The following is a 6,486-nucleotide window of genomic DNA, read 5'->3' on the forward strand; positions in this document are numbered from 1 at the left end:
CGGAGCATGCATGCAAGGGGCACCAAACATTTCTCATTTATCTACTTGTATTTTACATTTTGATTTGAATACTTATTTGTGTGTATACTGTTCGTTATATTCACCGGTTTGCATTATTTACATTTTGAAGTCCATGTACTTGTGCTTTTTTCTGCATACGAATGTCGAATATTTAGCATCGTATATTTAATAAAGGTTTATCAAGGACTGAATTATTGTAATCATTTTAATGCCGTATGTTTAAGAAAAAGGAGTAACATTTCCTTCACCAGGTTACTCCTTGCATAATGTACCAACTTGGGTATTAATCGATTTATTAATTTAATTGATCACCTGAAATTATCAGTTAACTAGACATTGCTCTGAAAGTTAAACAATAATCATGATGTGAATGCTGTATTCTGATTTACGATGCCTTAGAAGGCCAAACAGGGAATGGAAGTGATGTTTGGACGAAGTGCTATTCCCAGGAAATTCATCACAATTCTGCTATGCAGTTTGAGGAACGTGAATTGATTCGCACTTGTCAACTCGTGAAAATCATAGTTTACTTAGGCTAATCCAGTTAACAACGTTTTTCCCGGGGTGACAATTCCCACTATTTGCCCTCACTTACATACAAAATTTGGTTTATTACATGGAATAAATAAGTAAAGATAACAAACAGGCAACCATGAAAGGTGAAGATAACGAGCAGTGATCAATCTCATAAATCATCCAAATAATAAAAAATCAAAAACGCATTCCCCTGGATATATGGGATGAGTTTAATCGAAGCATCAAATGTGAACAAACTCCAGACAGACGCAGAAGACATCCCCGTGAACCCAAACGTACACATATCACAGGGTTGTCAACTTCTGCTTCATACTTATATATTTGGTTGGAAATGCATACAAAGAAACTAACAGCTTAACAATTCGACATTTAGATATATCGGACGACGTTTTGCATATCAACAATGATAACTTTCATTCATTTGTCGATTCAATATATCACTGTGAGCTCGAAAGGAAAGACACCACAGAGTCGCCCACTTCTCATTCAAACTTAAATATTCTATTGAAAGTAGACATTAACGACAAACTGACAACTCAACTTTATGATAAACGGTATGATTTTAACTTCCCCATCGTCAACTTCGAATATTTATGTAGGACTATTCCATAATCACCTATATATGGGGTTTATATCTCTCAATTGATTCGATAGACAAGAGCTTGTTCTGTGTATGGTCAGTTTTTAAATCGAGGCAAACTACTGACAAATAAGTCGATTGTACTAGGATTTCAACAGTCTCGATTGAAGTCAGCATTTCACAAATTCTCTGGTCGTTTTAACGATTTAGTTCGTTAATAAAACCTAGCATTGAGTCAAATGCTGTCTGATGTGTTTCATATCGATTGTTAGATCGTTATTGGCAAACTGATTTTGAGTACAGATAACTCCGTTTACCTGATCAGGATACATGACTCACGACGGGTGTGACCGGTCGAGATGGGATGCTTACTCCTCCTATACGCCTGATTCCATCTCTGGTGTGCCCAGGAGTCCGTGTTTGCCCAACTATCTATTTTTTATTGGTTGTAGGAGTTCTGAGATTGACCACTGTTCGTTATCTCCACCTTTCTCCTCCACACATAGGCTTCGTTTGAGAGGAATACAAGTTCAGTTTGCATTTTAACTGGATTGGTTCGTCCTTGATTTATTTTTGAGTTAACAATTGGTCAAACAGTTTTTCGGGCTTTTTTTCATTATGAATACAGATATTGCCCTCGGAGTTAATCAAAGCCTTCCTCTCAAAGGAATACAATTCAGTTTACATTTCAGCTGGATTGATTCATCGTTTACCTGTTTTTTGGACAAAAACAAGTCAAAAAAATTCCGGGTTTTATTTTTCATTACGGATACATATATTTCGCTCAAATTTAGTCATAAGCTTCCTCTCAGAGGAGTACAGGTTCAGTTTACATTTCAGCTGGATTGATTCACCCTTGACCTGCTTTTTGGACAAAAAATGTCAAATAGTTTACCGGGATTTATTTCTCATTACGGATACAGATATCGCCCTCAGATTTAGTTACAGTCGTCCTCTCAGAGGAATACAAGTACAGTTTGCATTTCAACTGGATTGATCTATACTTGACCTACTTTAAGACTAAAAACAGATCAAACAGTTTTCCGGACTTTTTCCATTACGGATACAAATAGTACCCCGTTATTCAGTCAATGACTTCGTCTCAGAGGAATACAACTTTAGTTTACATTTCAGCTGAACTGACGCACCTACAGTAATTTAGGGATATAAGTAGGTCAAACAGTTTTCCAGACTTTTGGTATGGTCACAGGCATTCCTCTGAAATTAAGTCACAATTTTTCTCGCAGAGAAATACTTCAGTGCAAAATTCAAAGATTTCAACTTAATTGGTGCACCATAACCTACTTTAGGGCTAGAAATTTATGAAATGGTGTACTGGACTTCTTATCATCATAGATAGATATTGCATCGATATTTTGTCACAACCTCCCTCTCATAGAACCACATATTCAGTTCACATGTCAATTGGATTGGTGCACCATCACCTACTTTAAAACTGTTTTATTCAAAATGTGTGTTGTATCAATTCAGAGTGCACAGTATGCTTCAAGTTTGAATTTCACTCTATACTGTGTCATAGTTATATCGTCCCACAATACGGGATCAAATGTTTTGACTGGAATAAACACTGCAAGAAATGTTTTTTTAAATATCTGAATATGTTAAAAACAGCATGCCTAGGACCAAGGTGATTAATGACGGCGATGCGGTTAATAGCCCTCTTGTTTTATTAAACATGTAAATAAAAAAGGAACATAAATGACTGGGTAGATTAAACACGGGTGTCTTCATAAATATGTAAGTTTTAAAAGCATATGATACAACATACGGTCCAAAATTCCTGTATTGATGTATAATTATTTGATCTCGTTGTGGCAATTCATTCATTGACTCCTTTCCTCAGAAGAATAATATGTGCATATTTCCTTCATTACATTTGTATACATATCTCCCTGCTTATATTTGTATGTAGGTAGCAATTATTTGTTTGTGTTGTACTGGTACAATTGCAAGAAGTGTATCCTCCCGCTGTTCCCCTTCTTCTCCCTGCCATGTAACATTTAAGTACCCAGCTTAAGATGATGTTAGACGATTAAGTACCCAGTACAATATCCTGATTTAGATGTTCTCATGCCTCTGTAGTATATTCATGTACTTCTCCCTGCCATGTAACAGTTAAGTACCCAGTATAATTTCCTGACTGAGATGTTCTCATGCCTCTGTAGTATATGCATGTACTTATCTCTGTCATGTAACAGTTAAGTACCCAGCTTAAGGTGATGTTTGGAGATTAAGAACAGTATAATTTTCTGATTGAAATGTCCTCTTCTCTGTAGTATATTACTGGACCCAGGTTTTCAAAAGCTGGTTAAGTTTAACACAGTGGTTAAGTGCAACACAGTTTTAACTCCTAACCATGTGATCAGCTAACGCAGTGGTGAAATTCTGGGGTTTTTTTTCCAAAAACTTAATGGCTAGTTAATACTATGTTAACCGAGATAACAACTTCCTAATTATTTGATTACCCATAATGCACATTTGCTCCCTATGTAAACAATAAAATAAATGAAGTGTACTGAAATAAACATCTTGTTTGTGTGATATAGCTATTTAAATGTCAATGTATTGGTTTGTTTCGAAATATATCACAGTAACTGTGACCCATACACTTATGCTAATATAAGTATATCCATTAACATATGTAATTTGAATAATCATAGAGGTATTAAATTATTACATAATGATATATACTAGGCCTAAGCGTGGTTGAGTAAAACGGTGCTTATGTTGTAGAAAGCAGGTTCATTGCATAATTTATCAAAGTGGAGGAAGGCCTCCGTGGCCGAGTGATTAGAGCATCGCGCTCAAAATCACACGGCCATTCGCCTCTGGTCGGCGCCGGTTAGAATCCCGCTCGCGCCGGTAAGTGAGAAATTTTTCCAATTTACTTTCGGAAGGTCGGTGGTCTCTTCCCAGGTAAATTGTATCTATGTTCTCTCTTCCACCAATAAAAACTGAGGGTCACCAGATTACTGGAAAACTGTTGAGTGTGGCGGAAAAATCAACCAATCCATCAATGAGGAGAGTAGATGGGAGTCGAACAAGGTAATTTCACAATTGTCTGAAAATGCTTGGCAAACCAAAACAAAATAATAATTAGATACACACCCTAGATATATACAAATCATAAGTTGCGTGATGGGGTGGGGATCGTCCTTTATCAGGACAATATACGGGTTCAATTGATCAGTTCTAGTTTACATTTCAACCACCATTCGCTAGTGTTATGATATGGTTTCATATTGTATGTAAAAATAACAGTAAACGTACGTTATTAAAAAAGAGAGGTGCTACATGTATTATAAGATTTATGAAACATCTTTGAAGAGGAATAAATGCAAAAACGGCGTGTCATAAGGATGGCATGTAGGAGTATTGTGTTGCTAAAATGTTGCGACTGCTGTGCTTGCAAGATAAATTCGCATTAAATTCTATCCAGAAATCCCCAAGTTTCTTGGCTTTGTATCGTACTTGTATTGTGTCACAAATGTGTGCTCGTATATGCGTGTGTATTGCAAATAAACTGAATCACATATTAACGCACGCACATACACACGAGCACACACCGTCACTGAAATACACATACACGTATGAGCGAACACAGACACATGAACACACACCGTTTCTGCTAAACAAAAGCAAAGTTGGGGTTTGGCATAGGGGGTTTGGGTGGCGACCATTTGTGCTCGGGTATGGCCTGAAATTGACGACCATTCGTGTTCATCCTCGGGGCACTTTCGGTCGCAGGGCGACGGTACGTGCGGCATGTTTGGTCGCTGGCAACGAAACGTGCCGTACGAATGTTATCAATATAAAAAATAAAACATATGGTTTTCTACATTGTTTAATTCATGGTCAGAGGTGTTTAACGATGATGCTATAAAATATCTAAATTTCTAGAAATATCTACATTTTTTTTTCATATACTCATAGTTTTTTCCTCACAAAACATGAAGAAAACGATAAACTAATTTACCTTAATATTATGTTCAAATACACATATACAGCATTTATGTCTATGTTTTTATGCATTTATTTATTTTATTATTCTTTTTATTTAAAACATAATATTTGATGCAATACTTCGTTTCTAGCAAGGGAGATTAATCTGGAATATTAACAATGACAAATAATTACTCCTAAGTCTGTGTTAACAGCTATCCTGTATTAGCCTGAATTGAATACTTTTCATATTAGATAACTTTCAAAACTTAAAAGAACATGACCCACAATATGCCATTTTTGGCCTACCAAATTTGGAAAAATTAAAGAACACTTTAGAATAAATCTAAGATTATATTTTTTATCCATAACATGAACCAAGTTGTATTGCGCAATCGTTTCCTCACACCGGATGTTTAAAGCACTCAAGTAAATGCCCAAACCTACCGCAGTTTCACGTTTTCCGGGAAAATCGCATAAATTTGCCAACTTCAGTCTATAAATTCACATGGACCGCATTACTCACGACTCAATTTTGTAAACTAAAATTAAAATGCAAAGTTAGATTAACACTTTCCATCAAAAAAATTAACTCGTAAGCAATGCGGCCATGTCGAAAAAAATAATAATAATAACAAAAGTGTCGTCTGGAAACGTCAGATTCCAAGGAAGTCAATACATACATTTAACGCAGTTGATACGACTCAAAAAGAAACAGTAAAGAGGTGAGTTTTTATGTCGTTATATATTTTTAAAAATAAAAAATCAATATCTAAACGAGTAAATATGAGAGGCATGGCCTATATGGTAAAAAGGTACAGGGGGGGGGGTGTACACCTATCGTGTATGTTTGATTCCGAAGTCCGTTCCGATGGCTTTAAAAGTACCGATTTCCCTACTTTTTGTTACTTTAAAAATGATATCGTTCGAAACAGAATGAATGTTCGAATCAAACGTACAGTACAAACTTATACGACCATACGGAATACCCTAGTTAGAATAATCTAACTGTATCTCGAGACAGGCCCTCACCACAATCGGTGCCGTAGGACATTATCATTTTAACGATAGAACATTCTCTTTAGGAATACCCCAGTAAACATTTCAATTACACAGGCCCAGCATGTACACATGTATTACGCATGGAGATGTGCGATATATATTCAGACAGTATGATCTATCGTATGAATTTGTCCATTGGTTCTCATAATTTTTACAAATTTTGTACGTTTAATTATTATAGGCTACAGTTCAAAGTTTCTTATAAAATATGAAGTCTGTCGATCGTAACTGTAAAGTTGTAGCAACGTGTTACATTAACAAATGTCCGAATATTACGGCAATGTCAAACACGGCTGCAAGCTCTATCTATTTTACATTTGTAC

Source organism: Ostrea edulis, chromosome 8, assembly GCF_947568905.1.
Source record: "Ostrea edulis chromosome 8, xbOstEdul1.1, whole genome shotgun sequence".
Classification (NCBI taxonomy): Eukaryota; Metazoa; Mollusca; class Bivalvia; order Ostreida; family Ostreidae; genus Ostrea; species Ostrea edulis.